Genomic DNA, 25,329 nt, shown 5'->3' on the forward strand with positions numbered 1-25,329 from the left:
CCCTTCGGACCTTTATGCTATTGTTGTCATCCACGTTATTTTTACGTATGTCATAAAACTCACACTACATTATTATTTTTTAAAGTCAGCTATCTTTCAGGAAGATCTAAATAATAAGAAAATTATCTTAAGTATTTGCCCATGTGGTTAGCATTTCCAGTGCTATACATTCCCATATGTAATCCATATTTCTGCATGGTATCAATATTCTTTTGCCTAAAGGACTTTTTATAACCTTTTTTATGATGCAGGTCTATTGGCAATGAATTCTTTCAGCTTCTGAATGTGTTTATCTGACTCTAGAATATAACTAGACATATACTCAGGCAAAACTATAATTTGATACCTATGTACCCCTATGTTCACAGCAGAACTATTTACAATAGCCAAGACATGGAAACAAGCCAAATGTCCATCAACAGATGACTGGATAAAGACAACGTGGTATATATATGGTGTATATACATATGCTAAGTCGCTTCAGTCGTGTCCGACTCTGTGCGACCCCACAGACGGCAGCCCACCAGGCTCCCCCGTCCCCAGGATTCTCCAGGCAAGAACACTGGAGTGGGCTGCCATTTCCTTCTCCAATGCATGAAGGCGAAAGGTGAAAGTGAAGTCGCTCAGTCGTGTCCGGACTCAGCGACCCCATGGACTGCAGCCTACTAGGCTCCTCCGTCCATGGGATTTTCCAGGCAAGAGTACTGGAGTGGGGAGCCATTGCCTTCTCTGGTATATACATATAATGGAATGTTACTCAGCCATAGAAAAAAGAATGAAATCATGCCATTTGTAGCAACCATGGATGGATCTAGAAATTATTATACTAAGTGGAGTAAGTCAGACAGAGAAAGACAAATACCATGACATCACAGATATATGGAATCTAAAGTAAAACACAAAGGAACATAGATACGAAACAGAAAGATTCACAGACACAAAGAACAGAACTGGGGTTGCCGAGAGGGAGGGGACATAGGGGAGGGATGGATGGAGAGTTTAGGATTAGTGGGTGCGAGGTAGCATACACAGAATGGATCATCAACGAGGTCAGTGAACTATATACAATATCCTGTAATAAACCATAATAGAAAAGAATATAAAAAAGAATTTTTGCATCCATGCTCTGTCATGTCCAACTCTTTCCGACCCCATGGACTATAGCCCATCAGGTTCCTCTGTCCATGGAATTCTCCAAGCAAGAATACTGCAGTGCATTGCCACGTCCTCCCTCTGAGATCTTCTCGACCCAAGAATTGAACCTGTATCTCCTGTGTCTCCTGCATTGGCAGGCAGATTCTTTACCACTCAACATTCAGAAAACCAAGATCATGGCATCCGGTCCCATCACTTCATGGCAAATAGATGGGGAAACAGTGGAGATAGTGACAGACTTCATGTTCTTGGGCTCCAAGAAATCACTGCAGATGGTGACTGCAGCCATGAAATGAAAAGACGCTTGCTCCTTGAAAGAAAAGGTATGAGAAACTTAGACAGCATATGAAAAAGCAGAGACATTACTTTGCCTACAAAGGTCCATCTAGTCAAGGCTATGGTTTTTTCAGTAGTCATGTATGGATGTGAGAGTTAGACCATAAAGAAAGCTGAGCACTGAAAAATTGATGCTTTTGAAATGTGGTGTTGGAGAAGGCTTTTGAGGGTCCCTTGGGCAGCAAAGAGATTAAACCAGACTATTTCCTGAAGGAAATCAGTCCTGAATATTCATTGGAAGGACTGATGCTGAAGCTGACGCTTCAATACTTTGGCCACCTAATCCGAAGAATGACTCTTTTCTTGGGGAAAGACTGAAGGTAGGAGGAGAAGGGGGCAACAGAGGATGAGCTGATTGGATGGTGTCACTTACTCAATGACCACTGAGTTTGAGCAAGCGCTGGGAGTTGGTGATGAACAGGGAAGCCTGGCGTGCTGTAGTCCATGGGATGGCAAAGAGCTGGACACAACTGAGCGACTGAACTGCACTGAGTCACCTGGAAAGCCCCTGAAAAAGAATATATATACATACATGCGTTAGTTTCTCAGTTGTGTTCAACTTTTTGTGACCCCATGGACTACGGCCCACCAGGTCCCTCCGTCCATGGAATTCTCCAGGCAAGAATACTGGGGTGGGCTGCCATTCACTTATGTAAAACTGAATCACTTTGCTATACAGCAGAAATTAACACAACACTGTAAATCAACTGTAATAAAATGTTTTAAATATAAAATTATTCTAAGCAGAAAAATATTAAAGTAAAAAGAACGCAACTAGAACTAACGCTTTAAAATTATATGCACACACAAAGGGTTTGAGGGGTGCAGTTTTAATGTAAAATTAATGCACTAAGAATCTCACTGCCACGTCAATAGAGGGAAAATATTATTTTTTGTTTGCTGAACTCAGCCAAGAATTGATCACCATTTCAGAAAATGATATCACAATGGCGGGCCCTCGGGTTATGTGACTCAGCCCCACAGGAGCAACTTGCGCTTGAAACAGAGGCGTCTGTGGCGAGTTCAGCTACCTCCTACCGCTTTTCTACTTCAAGCGTAGCCGACCCTGAGGATTTGCACATCACTGATTTACCTTCCTATTTTTCCTTTTGTATTATACTCAAGGTGTTACATCTTTCTTTTTAAATTTTATGTGTAGTAGTTCATAGAACCTATGGCTTTCAAAGAAAATAAATAATGAAGATTAGTTTTCGACTGGGGCATAAAAACTACCCCACATTTAGTGACTTCAGACAATCATATCTCGCTCACGATTCTGTGGGCTGGCACTTGGGCAGGACCCAGCTGGAACGGCTTCCCTTTGCTCTACAGCACACTGGCAGATCTCTGGTTCTTCTGCCTTTTCTAAATCCAGCTTGTACATCTGGAAGTTCTCGGTTCACATACTGTTGAAATCTAGCTTGAAGGATTTGGGGCAGTACCTTGCTAGCACGTGAAATGAGCACAATTGTACAGCAGCTTCAACATGCTGTGGCACTGGGAAGCCTGGGGTCGCAGAGAGTCCAACCGGGCTTAGCGACTGCACACCACCACTGCTGGCAGAGTGCACGTTGCCTTTGAGACTAGTTGGCCCATTAGCCCGGGACTGGCTGGGTGTGATGGCCACGGGTCTGGCAGTTGGCTGGGACCGTAGCCCAAGCACCTCGCTCTCCTTCCAGCCTCTCCAGGTGGCTAGCTCAGGCTTCCTGACACGGTGACTTGGTTCCAAGATAGAGAAGGAAGATGCTACAAAGGCTTTTGAAGCCTTGGCTCTGAAGCCACCCAGCATCAAGTCCCTGGCATTCTAAAGGTCGTGGTCAATCGCAAGAGTAGCCAGGATGACAGGGGTACAGTTACAGACACAGCCTCTTTTTGTTTTCTTTTCTGGCCACACCACACAGCACGTGGAATCCTCCCCGACCAGTGACCAAACCCTCACCCCCTGCACAGGGAGCTCGGAGTCTTAACCACTGGACCACCAGGGACGCTCCCAGACACAGCTTCTTGATGAGAGGCGCAACACCACCACATCACTGACGCAGAGCATTCATGGATGGAGGGAATCTGAGCTGTATTTTGTAACTTACCACAGAGAATTACAAAATATGTGTATAAAAGGGACCTCAGAGCTGTTACCATTGACAACCACTGCTGCAAACAGCACTTTCTCCAATTCACCCCTCACCTGGGCCCCCCCAAAGGATGCACACCCTCTCTCGATTCCTCACACAAAGAAGAATTCTCTGTGTCCTTGGAAGAGCCGCACCTCCTCAGATGACGGCAATGATCTGCTAAGGCACAGGGCAACATCTGTCTGCAACAGTTAGCGTTCTGCACCGAGCCTTTCTTAAACCGTCAGAAAGACACAAAGTTCAATGGGGATTAGGTCATTACCTTTTCCTCGCTTTGTTTTTCTAGAAATAGATGAACCAAGCACTGTGAGCCTGTAGCGAATCTTCACATAAGGGGTCTTCGTTACTAGATAGCTGGAAAATTAATTTGATGAACTGACACATTGATTACGGGCTTCCCAGGTGGCACCAGTGGTAAGGAACCTGCCTGCCAATGCAGGAGGCCTAAGAGACGTGGGTTCAAACCCTGGGTCGGGAAGAAACCCTGGAGGGGGGCACAGCAGCCCACTCCAGCACTCTTGCCTGGAGAATCCCATGGACAGAGGAGCCTGGCAGGCTACAGTACACAGGGTCACGAGGAATCAGACATGACTGAAGCGACTGAGGACACACCACATATTCATTAAATAAAGAACCGTGATTGGGTTCCACTGGGTCTCATGCAGACTTGAGTGGCATCCCACACATCCTTTCCTGCACTAGGGACAGCCAGAGAGTGGCACCCCGGGCATCAAAGAGCCTGGTCAATGAGCATGACCATGCATGACCCAGGGATGGGATCAACCGGTGTGGCCTGCGGAAGTTCGGGACATTGTGTGCCACGCTACGAACAGCTGCAGAACTTTGAACTCTTACAAAAGGACAAACTGTCCGGACCCAGATTCTCCCAGCCTGGCCTTTCCTAATATACTTCCCTCCCAACCGTGGGTGAAGCACACACAGGCAGGACGTGCACCGACTACAGTGAAAACCAACAGACGCTATGCTCGGAGGGCATGAAGTCTCAACGCTTTTAATGACTTACACCCAGGCTGGGGGGGGTGCTGGTACATTCTCTCTTCATTCAGAAAAGTTCGTCTCCTGCTACTGTGATACCAACGGTGCTATCCGTCCACACGCACTCTCAGGGAACCTCTGCTCAAATGCCACTACCTCCAGACTGGTCCCAGAGAGGGCAAAGGACTTCACCCCCACACGCAGCCTGCAAAACACTGAACAGAGGCAAGTTCAGGATCCACAGTAAGCTCGCTGTTCCTGACAACACCTGCTGGCCAAGCAAGCATGCCAACCAAATGCAGACGTGGGGATAGTCTTCCTGAACACCACTGGGATGTCCCAGAAGACTACGCAGTCCCATTTGGCTGAAATAGGGCACAACCTATCCCAGGAAATAAGTGTGCAAGCCCGCCAGGCAACAGATAACAGATATGCATTCTTGCCAGATTCCACATAAAAGGTGACATTCGAGTGACACTGGGCTCCCAGGTGTCACTAGTGGTAGAGAACCCACCTACCAATGCAGGAGACCCAGGGTCAGTCCCTGAGGCAGGAAGGTCCCTGGAGGAGGGCATGGCAACTCACACCAGCATTCCTGCCTGGAGAATCCCATGGAAAAAGGAGTCTACGGGGCTACAGCCCATAGGGTCATAAAGAGTCAGACACGACTGAAGCAGCTTAGCACTCAGCACTCATGATCTGTAAAAAGCAGAAATGATGGCAGCATATAAAAAGAAGTAGAGACCACCCATAGGAAAGCTATGACAAACCTAGACAATGTATTAGAAAGTAGAGACGTTACTTTGCCTACAAAGTTCCCTACAGTCAAAGCTATGGTTTTTCCAGTAGTCATGTAAGGATGTGAGAGCTGGACAATAAACAAGGCTGAGCACCAAAGAACTGATGCTTCAAATTGTGGTATTGGAGAAGACTCTTGGGACTCCTTTGGACTACAAGGAGATCAAACCAGCCCATCCTAAAGGAAATCAACCCTGAATATTCATTGATGCTGAAGCTGAAGCTCCAATCCTTTGGCCACCTGAGGCAAAGGGCTGACTCATTGGAAAAGACCCTGATACTGGGAAAGACTGAAAGCAGGAGAAGGGGATGACAGAGCATGAGATGGTTGGATGGCATCACCGACTCAATGGACATGAGTTTGAGCAAACTCCAGGAAGTAATGAAGGACAGGGAAGCCTGGCATGCTGCAGTCCATGGGGTCGCCAAAAGTCAGACACAACTGCACAACTGAGCAACAACAATGAGACCACCCCTCCCCCCCAAAAATAACACACTCCAAATCAAATCCTTGGATCTTACGTTGCAATTAACTTGGGGAACAATTAGGTTTCATTTCACCCTCCAAGAGCGGGGACCTCTATTAGGAAACCTGATCTCCATGCATCAGACTTGGCTGGTGACCAGCCTAGAGGCCTTCACCAGGTCAGCGAGCTGAGTGTTGGGTGCTCCTAGCTGCCTCCTCCAGAGGGTTTCCTCCCCCATTCCCAGAAGCCATGCCTCTGAGAACCAATGCCCCTCCCACGGGCAGTCCAAAACCAGAGGATTCAAGAGCCCTCCCTCCTGCCTCCAGATAAGACCAGCTCTGGGCGACCTGTGCTCACTGATGAGGGATGCTCCCCTAGGTGCTGAACAGCACCATGCAGCTGCCCTCATGCTGTTAGCTTTCATGCATCACAGCTCGTGTGTTTACCATCCCACTTGACTGTGACTTGAATGGTAAAAGCACCCTAACATTTAATGTTTGCTGGATATTCCCTACAGCAGGAACGTTCCAGTTTTTGTTATACTGTTTTCGTTTTACAACAATCTAAAGAGCTTCCCTGGTGTCTCAGACAGTAAAGAATCTGTCCGGAATGTGGGAGACCCCGGTTCGATCCCAGGGTCAGGAAGATCCCCTGGAGAAGGAAATGGCAACCCACTGCAGTATCCTTGCCTGGGAAATCCCATGGACAGAGGAGCCTGGCGGGCTATAGTCCACGGGGTCGCAAAGAGTTGGACATGACTAAGCGACTGACACACACACACACACACACACACACACTGTAATCTAGTACATACATGCATGTGGGGGGGTATATGTGTGTATTCATCTGAGACACACGTTCACAATACAGTATTTACCTTTACTACTAATGTTGGCATTGTTTTCTATTTCATTTTTTTCATTATTCATTTACTATTTTATTTTTGGCTGCACTGGGTCTTTGTTGCTTTGCATTCCCTGATAGCTCACTTGGTAAAGAATCCGCCTGCAATGCAGGAGACCTGAGTTCAATCCCTGGGTCAGGAAGATCCCCTGGAGAAGGGAAAGGCTACCTACTCCAGTATTCTTGCCGGGAGAATCCCATGGACAGAGGAGCCGGGTGGGCTAGAGAAAACAGAATTAACAAAGAGTCTCACATGACTGAGCAACTAACATTTCATTTTCAGTCATGAACTTAGGCAGCAAATCTTAATATAACACATCAGCAGTGTTTGCGACTTTACCGTAATTAGTAGAAATCACAGATATTTTCTTGTGACATAAAAGTTGTTCCAAGTATTTCAAATAACACTTACGCTCATTACTATTCCAAAATTCTAGGAGCCGTTCAATTTAGTGGATCTTATTTAAAATATTAATAAAGTTGTTGCTTTAATAGAGTTACTGCTTCATCACACGCTTGGCTTTTAACATATTGCAGCTTTATTTCAATAGAAGGGGTTTCCTCTGTAAGCCTATGTATTTTAACGTACTGATTGACTTAAACACATTAGTCTGAGAAATGGACCACAGGGTTCACGAGACCACCAGATATGGACACCAAACTAGCCCACGGCACAGAAAAGATCTTTAATGAAGGCCTCTGCGTGCCAGGCAGTCTGCAACACATTTCTTCTCATTTTCAATCACTTTGTTTTTTCATTTTTAAACTACAGGGCCGCAGTCTCAAATTACAAAAATAATTTAAGCTTATTATAACAAGTGAAACAACACAAGAAAAGATTATACAAAGGTGATTATACTCACCTCCTAAAGAAACCTACCACAGCCTTCTGTAAACAGGCTGATTTATTGCTTGCTTTCACCAAAATGGATTCATTCTACACACATTATTCTGTAATTTATATCTGCCACTTGGCAACTGACACTGTAACACAGATATTCCTACAAGTCTGTGGCTATATATTTTTCTGGTTTCTTTATGCACATTTATATAAAATTCATGTGAATGAAATCATATCATGCACACTCTGGTTTTTTAGTGCAGACTTTTACTTTTCGTCTGCCTTCTCACCTCCCTAACTTGTATTAGCTATCACAACATAACAAAGCAACTCAGAACTTAGCTTAGAACAATAATGAATGTTTATTATCTTAGACACACTGCTGATCAGGAATTTGGGAGTGCTTAGCTGTGTGATTCTGGGTAGAGGGTCTCTCCTTGGAGGGCAGTCAAGAGGTCAGGTGGGGCTACCATCATCTGAAGGCTTGACTGGGGCTAGAAGCTCTGATTCCAAGATGGTGCCGCACGTGGCTGGCAGGTTGGTGTGGGCTGTTGGCAGGAGGCTTGTATTCCTCACCACATGAGGGTTCCTGGAGTGTCCTCACAGCAAGGTAGCTGGCTTCTTCCAGAGCAAAAGCCGAGAGAGCATGGTGGGACCTGCAATGTCATTTATGAGCTAGCCTCGAAAAGGTCACCCTTCTTCGTTCTGTCGTATCCTGCTGGTTGCCCAGGCCAGCCCTATTTATGGTGGGTAGCAACTGCATAAACACATGAACCCCAGGAGGCAAGGTTTCCTGGATGCTGGCTGCCATAGCCCTCAGTGACCGTCCTGCAAGGGACACCTCTCCCAGATAACCCATGCTAACAGCCTGGCGTGTTCCATGCTTATATGAACATAATCAAGTCACACTATACAAAAATCTACACAGACTACAATCGTCTTATGAGTTAGGTCTTATCAAAATTAAAATTTCAAATACTTTTAAATAATTAATGTAACTCTCTATAAAAATTCAGTAAATTTTAAAATAAATATTTTCAACACTTAAATAAACTGAAACTCTAGTCCAAGCTCCTGCGGAGTTGCTGGAAGCCCTGTTCACAATAACCAAGACACGGAAGCCACGTAAGTGTCCATCGACAGATGGGTGCATAAAGAAGTCTGGTACATATATACACATACAACGGAATGTTACTCCGCCACGAAAACAGAACAAAGTACTGCCATCCGCAAGAGCACGGACGCAACCACAGGTGACCATACTAAGTGAAGTAACTCAGAAAGACGAATCGCCTAAGTCAGAAAGAGAAAGACAAATTCCACACCGCTTATATGTGGAATCCAAAGTGTGGCGCAAGCGAACCAACTAGGAAACAGAGGTGGACTCGCAGACGCAGAGGACAGAGCCGTGGCTGCCGAGGCGCGGGGGGCGGGGGGCGGGGACGGGCCGGGAGTCCCGCAAATGCAGATGCGGAACGGAGGTCCTGCGGCCCAGTCTCCTGAGATAAGCCACACTGGAAACACACACGAAAAAGAATGCATATATGTGGGTACCTGAGTCACTGTGCTGTGCAGCAGAAACTAACACAACATTGTAAAGCAACTATACTTCAATTTAAAAAAAAAAAAAAAAGGCAGAGCTGCTGGAATTCAGAGCCAAGACCACCAGACTCCAAAGCCCACGCTCTTCCCACGATGCTAAGCAACGGACATCACACCGTCTCGCCAGCCTCCTCTTGGTGCCAGCCCTCAGTCTCCTCAGAGAGGATGGTCACTCTCCTATTTCTTGTGGCAGTGAAAATTCAAGCCTTTTCTTCCAAGCCCTATGCTCTCTGCTCAGAGCCTCAAACACGGGATGCTCCCGACTCAGCCTGGCCAGGTAACTGAATCTCTATCTGCTTTGAACCTCAATCCATTCCTAACAGTTTTACAATAAAAAAAAAAAAATTATGGTTTTATTCTTACAAGTGCAGAGAGAGGTAAAGAGTCCTCTAAAGGTAGGTGTTTTCCATGGAGAAAATGAAATGCAGGAAGAGAAAGCAATTGAACAGAACTAGCTCTGCAGATCCTTCTCATTATCTCCCCTGCTTCTAACCCTCTGCTCTGTTAGCAGGTCCGAAGTGCGCGTGGGTCCTTCCATGAGCCACTCTGGGACTAGCTTTCAACATACAGCAAATCCTCTACAGGCGAAAGAGCTCTGTTCCAACAGCACATTCGTAAGTCCAGTTTGTTCATAAGTCCAGCAAAGTTAGCCTAGGTACGCAACTAACAGAATGGGCTATAATATATAGTGCTATACTGTACTAGGTTATAATACTTTCCACGGCAACCCACTCCAGCACTCCTGCCGGGAAAATTCCATGGACAGAGGAGCTTGGTAAGCTACAGTCCATGGGATGGCAAAGAGTCGCACACAGCTGAGCAGCTTCACTTCTCATGAATCAGGCTGCTTACCACACAAGTAATGCACAAAAAACAAGAAAGCACAAAACTTGAGCATTTTTTAATCTTATAACACAGTACCTTGAAAAGCACACTAGTAGCAGCTACATCACCGCAGCTTTTACGCTTGCTTCCGGACATTCTGGGTTTGAAATAAAGATACTGCACTACGGTAGTCTATACAGTACTGTACGGTAACGTATACAAGAGCACAGTCACTCGTAGAGGATGCACTCAAGTGACGATGTACACCAGACATGTGAACTAACTCATGTGACTGGACGTGCAAATGCACGTACGCATCTTTGAAAGTTCGCAACTTGAAGGTTGCTAAGTAGGGGACTTACTGTATGGTAATCAAATGCTCCCATACTTGCAGCAGGCACGCTGGGGATACAAAGATGACACAGGAAAAGTGTTTGTCCTCAAGGAGCATGCAGTCTTTCCTGAAAGCTGGATACACGCATCGCAAGACTGAGAACACCGCCGATGTCGATAAAGAGCCACAGGGCAAGTGTAGACAAGGACAAGCAGGGAAGATCAGCTGCCAGTGGGCAGTGTTTCTGCTGGAGGTGAAGTAAGCGGTACTTCCCCTTGGATGGGAGCAGGTGCCCTGTGAAAAAGGACTCTGGTCACACCAGATTAAAGTGCTGGGTTAAGCCAAGGCAAACAGCATTCTCCTAAGAAGCTACAGAGCATTGTGAATCTCCAGAGAGGGGGAAATTATATGGAAGGTTTCTGCAACTGAGCTGGCCATGAAATCTTTCCTCCCTCCTCCCCAGGAAATATCTTATATTCCCCGGAACATGGTTTGGGAGTTGCTGAAACAGGGTAATCTAAGTTTTGTTCTGACCTCAGCAATGTGAAACATGCGGCCAACAAAGGCAGCATCTTTCCTTTTCTCCTTAAGTCAGTAACAAGATACGAGGGTTTTGGGGGTGGTTTTTTCTGTTTGTTTTGCCAGAATTTTTTATTTATTTACATTAAAAAGGAAAAAGAAAAAATATATATATATATATAAAACCACCAACAAAGGTTTCACTCTCCTTTGTGTTAATAGACTTCAGACTCAGCTTTTACCTTGCTGGAGGGAGAACTTAATTACTTACAGGTTTTTCTAGAAGAGTCCTCAGTTCAACCCTACCACAGTTTACACTGCAGCCCACATTACAGAACTCCACTGGCATTCGGCTCCTCGGTGTCCCTCTTTAGAGTGGTAACGCTGTGCTTCCAACGATATACACAGAAAAGTTTAGGAAATACCAGCTGCTCCAGACGGCAGGGATCAGAGAATGAGCCCCTCTGCCCTGAAATTTACATAAAGCATTTTAGCCCCTGCCCACCCGGGAAGGGTGGCAGGAGGGGAGATTTCCTGGCACTCAAACCAGTTGTATGCGTCCCCTCTCGGGTATTAGTGGCCAAAAGGCCAGAGCTTGTCACTGAATTCCTCTGGAAAATGGGGGCCTTTGGAAGGGGCCCTGGGGTGTGAAAGAAAGTGTGGAAGAGCAGGCTGATTCTCACTCCCATAAGGAAAACGTCAGGAAAGAAGCACATTTCTTTCCAAATTGCTTATAAATGGTTAGCCAACAAATTCTGGCTTGTTCATGGTTTATAAGTGAGCCCGCCAAGTCCAGAAATGACAGGCTTCTCCAGGGAACCTTTCCCCACGCACAAATAATTGGTACCTGAAGCCCGCCGCCCACTTGAGAGGCTGGCTCTGCAACCGCGCATGCGCGGCCTAAAGGCCAGTGGCGCCAAGGCTGATGCTTCTGATGGGCTTAGGTAAGATGAGACCCGGCGCCCCCTCCCCTTGCTCCGTCCCTCAGGGCAAAGAGGCTCTCCCCTCCCAACCAGAGCCCCATCAAGGCCAGACTGTGCCCTTAAAGTGGACAACGGTCTTTCCCTTCCCTGGATGGACCTCAAAACCAGCGTTTCTAAAACATACTAGAAATGGCGACACCTCCCCCGCAGTAAAAACACTTTTATGGATGACTAATCAGCAATAAAGTTGCAGATGACCTGTCTGCAAAATCTTCAGTGCCTGGAGATCTAAATTACTCTCATCTTTCTCCCCCCAAAATTAGGTATAATATAATTTCAAGCAATGCAAGAGCAATTTCTCCCTTCATTGGATATCAAGCTCAAGATGTTACAGAAAAAAGAAATAGCTTTTACCGCTGATATGAGAAATTTAAAAGAGAGACAAGTGTGAGCAAACAAAAGCTGTCACATCAAATACTGTGGGGGGAAAAAAATTCTAGAAAAAATGCCAGAAATGCTCAAGTCTAAATAAAGTCATTTATTTGTTATTTTAACCCCTTCACCGTCAGAGTTGCTGGCAGGCTAGTTAATTCTCCGCAGGTGGGACTGACTGGAGACAGCTCTCTTGTGCTTATAAAAAAAAAAAAATCATTGTATTGTGGCATGTTTCTCTGAGTTCTCTGAAATTGTGAAGGGTTTCCAAACAGAAACAGGGTGGCCCTGTTGCTCCTCTGTGCTATCATTTCTTCAGAGAATTCAATCTCCTCCAGTTCCCACCACGTTAAGCAAAGAATCCAGACCATGAGGTCTCAAAGGGCAGCAGCCACACATGCTGCATGCTTCTGGTAGACGGCAGGTATTTAGCAGAATGTGATGGCAATTATTTCTCAAATTTTGTATTCTAAACGGGCAACTCAAATATAAGACGCCTTCTGTATGGGGGGGGGGGGCGGGGACTCGATGAAGTCCCCCCACCCAGAAGGAAAAGTGGAGAGAACACAGACTGGATAGACCTGGGGTCCATCCCTTGCTTCTTTCTGGCCACGTTCATAAACCTATATCCTCATTCTAGATTATGGGCTTTCGTTCAAATTGAGAAAGATAAAGTTGGAAGAATACTGCTACTGAAACTCTGTGGACATACAGTATTTCCAATTAACTGGGGACTCCCTTTTTGCACTACAGTGGACCTGGGGAGGAGTAAGTCATAGCTGCCATCCTCAAAAAATCTACCCCACTTGAAAAAGAAAAATATATATATAATGTTATATTTAAAACAATGTAAAAAAAAATTAAGATATTCACATTTAAAAATCTACCTTCCTCCACGTCCTACTCACTCCCCTGCCCAACATGGTAAAGTTTCTGTCTCCAGTAAATTCCTCGGGCACTGGTTTCCAGGACCCCCAAATGAGAGGACCCCCCAACTGAGAGACACAGACCCAGCTCCTGCTATGGCCAGACCTAGCCCCTGAGCGCAGCACACAAAACCCCCCAAAGTCACCAGGTCCCCCCACCTCTGCAGCCCTGCCCCCTGAGGCCTCCCCTTCACCAAACACCATCCTGGTTTCCCACCCTTGCAGCCCATGCCCACCCCACAGTCCAGGGCTCACTCCTGACCACGGTGCCCCCTGCTAGTGACATAAACACCTGGCAGGAACCCAGCTACTCTGCCTTGGAAGCCCCAGGGCCTCATACTGGGCGTGAGGCAGGGCAGATCCTCAAAATGGGGCTGAGTTTATCCATCGAAGGGGTTTAACAGGTGATATTAGCTTTCAAGGGGCTCTCCCGGTGGCTCTGAGGTAAACAATGTGTCTGCTGTGAAAGACAGGGCGGGTTCGATCCCTGGTTCAGGAAGATCTCCTGGACGAGGGCATGGCAACCCACTCCAGAATTCTTGCCTGGAGAATTCTGTGGACAGAGGAGCCTGGTGGGCTCACAAAGAATCAGACAGGACTGAGTGACTGGAGCATGCAGGCACATTAGCTTTCGAAGTGAACCTGGATTAATGTGGTGCTATTGACGCTTTTGAACTGTGGTGTTGGAGAGTCTCTTGGACTGCAAGGAGATCAAACTAGCCTATCCTAAAGGAAATCAGTCCTGAATATTCACTGGAAGGACCGATGAAGCTGAAACTCCAATACTTTGGCCACCTGATTTGAAGAACTGACTCACTTGAAAAGACCCTGATGCTGGGAAAGATTGAAGGCGGGAGGTGAAGGGGAGGACAAAGGATGAGATGGTTGGATGGCATCACCAACTAGATGGACATGTGTTTGAGTAAGCTCCAGGAGTTGGTGATGGACAGGGAAGCCTGGCATGCTGCAGCCCATGGGGTCTCAAAGAGTTGGACATGACTGAGTGACTGAACTGAACTGATGATTTTCAAACTTATTCACAAACATGGAGAGCGCACAGTGCCCCTAGGGCACCCCCCCCCCGTACCCCCCCTCCTCCCTCGCATCCCCCCCCCCCCCCCCCCCCCCCCCCCCCCCCCCCCCCCGCCCCGCAAGAAAAAGACAGACTCCTTGGGCCCATGTGACCATTTCTCCATACTTCCAGCCCACCCCACCCCCCACCTCCATCCCATCGTGCTGTGCCTTTATTCAAGGACTTTCTAGGCTGTTCCTTACCTCCTGCAGAGGTTCCTCCGGGGTCCCAAGGGCCTTGTGATGACCGCTTGCTTCTCCAACATGCTCCGTCTTGAGATCCCTAGGCATCGCGAAGGAGCCCGGCGGAGGGGCCCTCCTGTGCGCGATGGGGCCGTCCTGTGCGCGATGGGACCCTCCTGTGCGCGATGGGACCCTCCTGTGCACGATGGGACCCTCCTGTGCTTGGTCAAGGACCCTCCTGTGCGCGGAAGGACTCGGGGGAAGCGAGGGCAGCGCGGCCACGTGCTCGCCGCGCACACATTCTGCTGTGGGTTTCTGCGTAGGAGGTCGAACGAGGCACGCGCTCTCTGAAAGTCTAGAATTTGTGGTTTGTGTTATCTCACAACTTCATATTTGGAAGAGGTATTTTAATTTCTTATGAGTTGTGAATAATTATGTAATTCTGCCACCTTCTTAAAGCTAAGACGTTTCAAACTGACTCCTGTCCTCCGGGGCTGACAGCCTCAAGGGAACTTGGCTTTTTTCCCTTGGGTTCTGAGCAAGTGTGTGCCAAACAAATTCTTTAGTCCGTTAAAACAACGGTTCATGATGGAGAGCCATCCTACACACAGGAGTAAAGTCCCTCTTCCCTCTCAAAATTAATCCTCAGAAATCACCACTGAGAAGCAAACACGGCTTGCACTCACCGCGGAGGCCGCTTTCCGAATTGTTTCCCATCTACTGCAGTCTTTGGAGGCGCTGAGTTTCTCAGCGTTCTGTTTCCCCCTTGTTTGTAAATTAGCCGTGCGATCTTCGAAATTTGCCTGTGGGTCTTCTTGGTTTTTCTGCAGCTGTTAAAGAACCCAGGGAAAGGTGAAAGAAGATTGCATTAGCAGATACCACTGTGACGGTCTCCGTGGTCCACCGATGTATTTTTTAATCAGTACCTAAATGGCCCTTCTCTGTCGAATACCTCCTATTCTAGACTCATCTCTGTCAATCACTCGGTCCCTTGGCCATCAATAGTTTGGGCATCTACACCACCCCACACTTTGTTCTGAGCACTGGAAAGGCAGAGCCAGCAGGCAGATGAAGTCAGGCACCCCGAAGGACCATGTGAATTTTATACTGCAGTATCACCCATAGCTGACTTCCAGACACTCACACCAGAAGGGGAACACTTCATTAAAAACAGACAAGGGATTGTTAGTCGTTAGGATGCGCTTATCTTTTTTCCCCCAGGGCTTAAGTTTTTTTTTTCTCTCGTATGTATTTCATATTCCTAGCTGGAGGAATATCAAAAGAATCTGAATATCACCATCTGGAAGTTATGCCATGGACTCCAGTGGGCAGGATGAGAGCTGAGCTTCCCTTCTTCCTCTAAAAGTGTATTTCTTCTGCTGCGAAATGAGCACAAACATATCTGATTCCCTAATGAGACCAAGCCAGAGCCTAAAAGTCACAGAGGCATCACCTCCCACCCCTCACAGCCCCCCCCCCCCAGGTTCTTGGGACCCTTCCAGTGCGGAGGGATTGTTGGAGGGGGGGGTTCCTTTGAGGACATTTGATCATCAGTGACTTCACTGAGGAACTTCCCAGGTGGCACTAGTGGTAAAGAACCCACCTGCCAATGAAGGAGAGGTAAACATCCCTGGGTTGGAACAAGATCCCCTGGAGGAGGGCAGGGCCACCCACTCCAGTATTCTTGCCTGGAGAATCCCATAGACAGAGGAGCCCGGAGGGCTGCAGTCCACAAGGTCGCAGAGAGTCAGACACGACTGAAGAGACTTAGCACAGATGCACGTATGACTTCACTTAACCACTAAATCGAATGTACTGAAATACACAGATGTCAGAAACGCAGTACCCCTGCAAATAGTCTGTCGGTCCATCCCAGCGACTGTGTAAGGAAGTCCCAGGGAGCCATTCTGGTCTCAACAGCATGCAACCGGCAATCAGAATTTCATTGTCACCAACAATCGGCTTGCAGTGTGGATTCCATCCCTGGGTCGGGAAGATCCCCTGCAGAAGGGAATGGCTACCCACTCCAGCACTCTTGCCTGGAGAATTCCAGGGAGAGAGGAGCCTGGTGGGCTACAGCCCATGGGGTCTCAAAGAGTCAGACACCACCAAGTGACTTTCACTTTCAAATGTCACTGCCCTTGACTAGTATTCCCCAAATCAGTGTTTAACTTGCTCCCTTTGAAACTACTGGTATTCTTGAGAAATGGAGGATTGTTCTCTGCAAATGTTCACTTTTTCTCTCTCTCTTAATAACACTTGCACATTGATAAGTCTCTTCCTGTCCATCCAGAAGTGTTTCTATTATCTCTTGACTTGGTTTTCTCAAGCTCCTGAGAAAGACTCTCTCAACACTTGGCAGGTGAGAGAGCACGATAATCCTAGAGTGCTTTTTAGGTAAAGTGGTGTTTTTAACTCTCCCCTATCAAGCGCTAACTCACAGTTCTTATGTCTGTAGGGTCTGTATTTATAACGTTAGTTCTCCTTTACATGTTCACAGGACAGATCCAGTCTGAAGACATCCTCTGATCATCATGGGTGAGTGTTTCCGACTTCCATGGTTATAGCTGGCTCCCTGTCAACAGAAGTGTATTTCAAGCAGACGTTCAAAACACTTACCATTGTGACATCTGCCCAGTAGTCCTAATTTAGGCCCATTCGTAGTTACTGTTACAGACTTGGTAACATAATAAGCTGCCGTTGAAAACAAAGACTCCCCAGATTCCTCTTTAATACTGAGAAGCACGCACGCTCTTGAAGTCTGGCGTCTGGTGTGAATCCCCGCTCAATGGTGGATGAGACATTTAGCCTCATGGAGCTCCAGTTTCCTCGGCTGTAAGATGGACATAATAAGAGGCCCCGTCTCACCAGACGGACCAGAAATTGATGAGTCAACACAGGCAGAGCCCTCAGAAGAGTGTCAGGCCCAACCATTAAGTCAGCTCTCATTAAATCCCTTTAGCCTCAAGACAAAGTAACTGAAGACACCTCCAGGACAGACAGTAGCAGCTGCAGAAGAATTTAATGTGCATCCTCTTTGAGGGAAAAAAATATGAAACACTTTTGATGCATCGTACAAAAATGTAGCACAGAGTCCTGCTTCAGAGCTTCCATCAAAAATGTTGTCTTTTCAGGACCTACCACAGCACAGAGGGAATGCGGCTCAGTGCTGTGTAATAACCTACATGGGGAAAGAATCTGAAAAAGAGTGGATATAAGTATAACTGAATCACTGTGCTCTGCACTTGGCATTAACACAACATTGGAAACCAACTAGACTCCAATACAAAGGAAATGTAATTTTTTTTTCAAGTGTCTCTTCATACACAAGATTCACGTTTACAGTCTGGCTACACACACAAACTGGCATTCAGTATTAGCCAGATGAAATCAAACAACTGCTCATTAACAGTGGTTTATACAAACTGGTTTACATTTGTGGATCCAGTCCTCTACCTATTTTTTTTTTTACCATATTTATCTCAAATATGTCATCAGAAAGGTTTTTAGTAGACAGATTTGAACCTAAGATATAGCTTGAGAGTAAATCAATTGTATATATTGTGTGCGTTTCCTAAAATATGAGGTATGTAAGATATTTTAACACTGGGCCTATCCTATTGTCCACAGACAAAGACCCTCGACATTTACAATATTATTTTGCACAGTTATCTGGGATGAACTGGGGAGGGAACATAAACAAACAACAACAAAAATTCTGACCCAGAATGTGAGAAGTTAGAAGGGCCTTTTTGTGGCAAAGCAATTTATGGTGTGAGCTGGCTTTCTGTAATCTCCAGCACAAAGATGACCCCAAGGTAGGAAACGCTCTTGTGAAAAATGGCGCACTCAGTGAAATAGATGTACAGAAGGCGGGACTGGAGAAAACATGTTACCACTTCTATCAGACATCCAATTGTGTTATCTCCCTCCAGCACTTATGGAGAAGTAACTATTTCAGAAAGCAATTGCCTCTTTTTCAGCTAGGATGTGGTATTATTATACTCAGTGGCATCTGTCTCCCACCCGGCTTCTAAAGGGGAATGGCAGGTCATTGCAACTAACCTGGGTGACATGAGCTAGTCTTCACACAACAGAAGGGAAAGGCAGTTCTGCAAGGTCCCAAGGCTATCCAAGGCCCAGGGCTCGGGGGCAGATCTGCTCTGTGGCCCACGTTCCTCCCTTCCACCCAGCTCGTGACTCCCTCTGCCAGGGACTAGCTGGCACCAGAACCACTTGCCAGGTGCATCTGGGGCACTGGCTCCGGGGCCCCGGCTGGCCCCTTCTACCCAGAGGAAGAGGAAGGAAGCCCTGCCCCCGCCTTCCGCAGGGGCACAAGGAGCACAGCTCTGAGCCCCCATCTCCCAAGCCTCTTCTAAACAGCCCCCTGCTCTTCTGCAGCTGACAGAGAGGCAGGTGCCTAAACGCAAGAACTCTCAGTTTCCGTGGTGGTGTTTATGGTCATTTCCAAGCAGATATAGAGCTGATGCCAGCCCTGCTGTTATTATCTGGCAGCCCACAAAATGAATGTGAAATGCATAAAGTGACCGGATACACTAAACGTGTAGACAGACACACGCAAGACACAGAACCCAGTAACGTCCACGGGCAACCAATTTTTAAATCTCTAGGACTCGGATATGGAAAATGTACATAATTATATTAACTGATTATAGCTAGTACTCTTGATGTGCCATTTGGAAAAATAGATATATCACTCATAAGACAAATAGGGCTTCCCTGGGGCTCAGACCACAAAGAATCTGCCTGCAATGGAGGATCCCTGGGTCGAGAAGATCCCCTGGAGAAAGGAATGGCAACCCATTCCAGGATTCTTGCCTAGAGAATTCCACGGGCAGAGGAGCCTGGTGGGCAACAGTCCGTGGGGTCGCAAAGAGTCGGAAACAACTGAGCGACTAACACACATAAGACAAATACACGCTCACCTTCATTCCCCTAGTTTTGTTTTTGTGAAATACTGCTTTCTCCTTAATGATTGATTATAAACATGATCACACACGATTACCCACTGTGCTGGGTCGGGCATCACACTGAGTTCGTCTGGGTCACAGAACTTACATAGCACAGCTCGAGGGTGAAGACCTTAGCCAGGCCTGAGGCAGTCAGCTTCTGGGGGCCAGGCTTCCAGTTCCCAGGTGATACCCATATTCTCTCTCTTTTTTTTTTAATTGCACTGATTTTTTTTAAAGATTTTTGATGTGGACCATTTTTAAAGTCTTTCTTGAATTTTTTATAATATTGCTTCTGTTTTATGTTTTGGCTTCTTGGCCTCCAGGCACGTGGGATCTGAGCTTCCTGACCCGGGACGGAACCCACACCCGCTGCACTGAAGTCGAAGCTCCACCCAATCCCTGGACCACCAGGGAAGTCCCTGTATTCTCTCTCATTCAACATCTTTCTCCTTAAAAGTTCCAACAGCTTCGCCACATATTATTTAACTCACCTTCTCCACAATGCTGAAGAGCAGAAACGAGCTGATACTTTTCACGTAAGGAAGGTGCTCTACCCTGTCCATCCTGATCTATCGGGAACCACCTGAAATATGAATGTATATTACAGATTAGCAATAGATTGACATAATATAGTTAACTTAAAAATGATTTCAAACACTGGAGGAACTACTTCCCATCCTCAGTAGATCCAATAATTGGTTGAAGTTTATTATTGGTCAATACAAGCCTTGGACTCTGGGAGAAAGAACAATAAGTATAGATTCCGCTTTTGTCCTCAGAAATCCCAGCTGGGTTGAAAGATAAGCCGCATATTCTAGAAAGTTCTGTCTTTCGTGAAGGCAGATCCAGCATGAGAAGCTCCCTCATTAAAAAGGGAAGGAGGAAGATGACACTATTTTTTAGGGGATTAAAAACTGCTTGACGGGCTTCCCCCGTGGCTCAGCAGTAAAGAGCCATCCTGCAACGTAGCAGCCACAGAAGACTCAGGTTCAGTCCCTGGGTGGGGAAGATCTCCCAGAGGAGGACACGGCAACCCACTGCAGTATTCTTGCCTGGAGCACTCCATGGACAGAGGAGCCTGGCCGGCTACAGTTCATAGAGTTGCAAAGAGCTGGACCTGACTGAAGCAACTGAGCACGCACACACACACACAAACTGCTTGGGAAGCATAGGGTGGGTGGGAGAGGACCTTTTCTCACGGCCCAAGAAAAGGCTAGAGCCACTTAGGACATTCAGCGACCTCATTTGCTCCCAGGAATAAACAGAACCTTCACTGAGCCAAAGAGCAGATGCAACTTTGCATGAAGCTCGTAGCTAATATTGCTTGTGTTTTATTGTTTTTAACATGCTGTAAAATGGCTTTTGCCTTTTAAAAATTTTTTCACAAATTACACTACTTCACAGTATTACAAATCAATTATATTTCGATAAAATTTTTTTTTTAAGTGCACTGCTTTAAGCCCATTGGGGCTTTTCTTTACGTGGGCAGCATTTGAAAAATCATTTTAAAATCAATGTCTGATTTCTCCAACGTCAAAGCTGCTACCCTGGGTATCTGTCTTTGAGCATGATGAGCCTCGTGCTGAATACTGATTTGAAGTGTGGTTCACCGTGCAGACTTAAATTCTCCTTCCCACAACTTTATCTGAGAAGCCTGACAATGGTGACAATCACAGGACTAGTTTTATTGGGTAAAACTATTCTATCTGCAATTTACTCTGACAGGCTCCACGATTTTTAAGTGCAATTAAACCCTGAGAATTTGCCCAGAAAAAAAAATAAAACTTCTACCGCATAAAAAAAAAAATTTAAGAGAAAAACAGTCGAATTGAACAACTAATTACTAACCAGTTGCTCTTTTAAAAAAGAGAAAAAGGAAAGGAAAAACATTCAGCTGAGCCCACGAATCAACTTCATTGTATAGACCGGGAGCTCTCTGGGACTGAGAAGGGGTCACAGGCAAGCTGACCAGCTGCTTCGGCCACTACTGCCAGCTTCAGAGTAGAAGGCTCTGTCACACTCCAGAAGGGGAAAAAAATTAGGAAACGTGCAGTAAAGCACCTTCAAAAACTGTGATCACTTGATTCCCAAGTGTTAGCAAGCTCATATCACAGCACGCTCAGACCAGCTGGCTCCAGAACAAGTGAGCACCTTGGTTCCCACTGCCAGCCTCACATTACCGCCTCCTTCCTCATCCCAGAAGCGGTACCCAAAGGTGCAGCGCAAGCCAGCCAGCCAGAGCTACTGCGATAGTCGGGCACATTCATCAGTATGACTGATCCCACTGTTGTCCCTACCAGCTCTTGGCATTCCGCACTGGAAATCTTTATCCAGCAGGAAGTTTAACCGGACGTGGAAATAAGCTATCCAGGTGACATCTGGGAAATGAGATTTTTCTTTTAAGAGATGTCCAATTATAACTAACGTTGCGGACCATTTTACAGAAAACGTGAACTTAATTCAATAGAACATCTTCAGCGAGACGACCTCAGCCTTCATAATTCTTGTCATCTGGAGCATGTAATTCAAGGACTGCAGACAAGCGCAGGAGAGGCCAGCCCCTGCCACCCGACTCTGGCCCTCACCACTACCGTCCCACCTTCTCCCCCAGCCCCCAAAGGGTGTACTGTGCCCTAGTCAGCGTTGTAGTGGTCTCCCCTCCTCCTGGAATGCCCCATGCTTAGCACTGAATATTCCTTCCGTATGGCCCCACGACCTCTACCACTGCTAACACTCAAATGACCTTCCCTGACCTTCCCCACCCAGCCCCGAACTCTCTGGGAGCCGGGACCACCTCACACACTCACAGCACCTCACAGGGTGCCTTGGCACGCGGCAGGGCTCCTGGAGATGTCTGCTGAAGGTTCTCTTCCTTCTGAGCCACTGAAACAGCAGGTGTTAAAAGGCCCCCTGGGTCACATGCTGCTGCTGAAGAGTCACCCTCTGCAGACTGCAAGCCCCAGGAAGGCAGAAACTATGCCCCGCCACTGACCATTTCCTCCTGCGCCTGGGCCATTAGACGCTCAATAGAGGCTCACTAAATAGGTGAGTTAAAGACAACACACAGAGATGCTGAGCTTAAGCCAACAAGGCCCATGAATCAGAGTCTGGAAACATCCTCCACATCAAATGTTAGGAGGTGGTCCACTGGGTGCTTCTCTTCTGGGTTGTTGTTCAGTTCAGTCGCTCAGTTGTGTCCGACTCTTTGCGACCCTACGGACTGCAGCACGCCAGGCTTCCCGGTCCACCACTCTCTCCCAGACTTTGCTCAAACTCATGTCCATTGAGTCGATGATACCATCCAATCATCTCATCCTTTGTCCTTCTCCTCCTGCCCCCAATCTTGCCCAGCATCAGGGTCTTTTCCAGTGAGTTGGCTCTTCACATCAAGTGGCCAAAGTATTGGAGCTTCAGCATCTGTCCTTCCAATGAGTACCTTCTCTTTTGTGAATGCCTATTAAAGTCTGCAGCTGCAATCCAGGATAGACTTATGCGGGCCAAGATAGTCACTCAGTCGTATCTGACTCTGTGGCCCCGTGGACTGTACTGTAGCCCACCAGGCTCCTCTGTCTATGGAACTTTCCAGGCAAAAATACTGGAGCGTGTTGCCATTTCCTTCTCCAGGGCATCTTCCCAGCCCAGGGATGGAGCCAGTGTCTCTTACATCTGCATCGGCAGGCAGGTTCTTTACCACTAGCACCACTTGGGAAACCATGCAGATCAAGCTGTAGGGAAAGAGATCACCCCATTGGCTTGCAGCCTGGTGGAAGATGGAGGCCTGGTGATGGAGTGGGGTCCCCAGAGACCCCACCATCCCTTCTTGGGCCATCTGTTCCCTCTCCCTGGACCGTCCTGTTCGTGCATCTTCCCACAGCATCCCTTGTCTTGATCAATGCCAACTAATCCCATGACCCTCAGCTCAGGCAGCAGCTCTCCAAGGATGTGTCCCCTCCTTGCTCAGCCTGGATGATGGGTCCCCCAAAATTGTCCCGTTTGATGCATCTGACACAGTGCCTCTGCCCTGTAACCAGTGCTCTGAGGCTCTCACCAGGCCTTGGGCCAGGAATAGGCAGAGATGATTTCTTCTTGACCTTGACAGCAGTGACTTCGCCCCCCTGCCTCAGGCAGTTTCTGGATTTGCTGCTCCCAGTCCTCTGACCCTCTGACCTTCTGTATAACCTGGCTCTCTCTTCTGTCTACACCTTCACTTGCTTCCCCAAATCTTAACTGTGCAAAATGAGAGATGCTTCACAGGTATAAACAGCTGGACACAATACCTTGAGATCATCAGTCGAAACGGTGCTGACATGAGAAATACGAAGAAGAAGTTTAGATGAGAAGATTGCCGTGGGGCAGGCACAGCCCCTGCTCCTCCGGAGGTGCTTATCAGCCAGGTTTTAAAGCTTTCCGTGGTCGGTGCCTCCAAGCAGCATGTGCTTAAATATACACGGATGCTCACTCAGTCGTGTCTGACTCCTTGCGACCCCATGAACTGCAGCACGCCAGACCTGTGGGTGAGAGATCAGGCAGGATGCCACCACTTCAACCACCTTTCTCAAGTCCATCTTGTTTCTCTGGAAAGTTCCAGGACACACCAGGAGAGTGCCTGTCAGCTGATGCTTCCCGTCCGCTCCCTCCCCACCCTTTCAAACCCAGGGAATACAGGCCCCCTAACTCTCTTCTTGTTTCATGAGTATAAGCAGACATCTCTAGGCCCTCCAGGTCCTAAAGCCAGGCCCTCTGGAATGCACACAGAACCCCAATAACCCCCTAAAAGCCACATCACTAAGACAGGACCATTTTTGCTTTGAGCTACTGAATGGATTCCTGAAGCGTTGCCTGCAAAACTGAACACCAGCCTGGTAGATCGGTCCTCTCCAGGGTTTTCACTTTTCCTGCACGTGTTCCTGTACGTCAAACACTTGTGTCCAACACGACATAAAATCGAATGCAGATTTCTGACATTTCCAAGAGGGTGCACAGTCTGTGTGCATTTATTAATAATTGGCCCTTAAGGGTCTAAAAGTATGCAATCAAATTCACAAACAACTGGTGACTTTTCTTACGAAACAAAAATGTCACCATTAAAATATACATCCCAGTCCCATTTGAATCGGAATGGTGGCTATTTCTGTGCAAAGTATGTGTATCTCTTGAAACAGCTGATGTTTATTAGAACTTAATATAGGTCACGCCGGCTTACTGAGTCAAAACTGGACAGGATAGTAGGGGTTATGTAACCAAGCCTGCAGGAGGTCCGTCCACATGCTGGTGGCCAATTTCCATCATTTTAAGGACCTCTTAGTACCTTAGGTTCTATTAGTCATGTACAGTTTATTTTCGTTAGAAAGGTCAGAGGCAAATGAAGTCACTTGCTGCTTTTCTCAGCCTCGGAGACTTTCCCGGCAGGGGGAGGAATGAGATGTGGCCATCAGAGGTCACCTGCTGTCCCTGGCGCTTCGTCCAGCCAGGAGGATGCCTCCAGCTCCCACTCCCCCACCTACAGCAGGACACGCGGAAGTGGGCCTCGGAAATGTGCGAACAGGCTCTTCTGATACGCTAAGCGTGGTCTTTAGTCCCTACGTTACTGTGAATTCTCAAAGTATATAAGCATTCTCTAAACAGAGACTAATGAATGCTACAGTTAAAACTGACCCACACGAAAGGATCTTGAAGGATCCTCGAATCAGCGCCTTTCTTATTTAAGGAAAAGAGGCAGAGTTTTGTAATCCAGGACCACAGTCCCTCACATGTGAGCCCCAAACTCCAAAAAAACCTGAAAATCAAACATTATTTCCAAAATTTAGCACACAATCCTGACGTGAGGTTATTTATAGTCTCAATTTTTTTTATGCCTCTGAAAGTGAAGATGCATATGTTTACTGTGAAAATGCCCACAGGTTTAATAAGGGA

The 25,329-nt window shown here is 47.0% G+C and overlaps 1 long non-coding RNA gene across 8 annotated transcripts in view; it reads right to left on the reverse strand.

Annotated features, from left to right (window-relative positions):
* Nucleotides 1–1,050: 1,050 nt before the first annotated feature.
* Nucleotides 1,051–25,329, reverse strand: part of LOC138423662 (uncharacterized) — a 29,542-nt gene continuing 5,263 nt past the window's right edge. For 2 of the 8 annotated variants that reach the window (XR_011250377.1, XR_011250378.1), the window contains 8 exons: nucleotides 19,908–19,999; nucleotides 17,194–17,276; nucleotides 16,047–17,018; nucleotides 15,741–15,819; nucleotides 15,130–15,273; nucleotides 14,465–14,798; nucleotides 1,865–1,999; nucleotides 1,051–1,465 (listed from right to left, as the gene is read on the reverse strand). This is a non-coding gene — a long non-coding RNA (uncharacterized lncRNA). Of the gene's footprint in view, nucleotides 1,466–1,864; nucleotides 2,000–6,960; nucleotides 7,009–10,417; nucleotides 10,684–11,179; nucleotides 11,378–14,464; nucleotides 14,799–15,129; nucleotides 15,274–15,740; nucleotides 15,823–16,046; nucleotides 17,019–17,121; nucleotides 17,642–19,907; nucleotides 20,000–25,329 lie in introns of those variants that run through there. The other 6 variants (XR_011250379.1, XR_011250376.1, XR_011250380.1 and 3 more) reach the window with 6 other exon arrangements.

Source organism: Ovis canadensis, chromosome 18 (assembly GCF_042477335.2).
Source record: "Ovis canadensis isolate MfBH-ARS-UI-01 breed Bighorn chromosome 18, ARS-UI_OviCan_v2, whole genome shotgun sequence".
NCBI classification, from domain to species: Eukaryota; Metazoa; Chordata; class Mammalia; order Artiodactyla; family Bovidae; genus Ovis; species Ovis canadensis.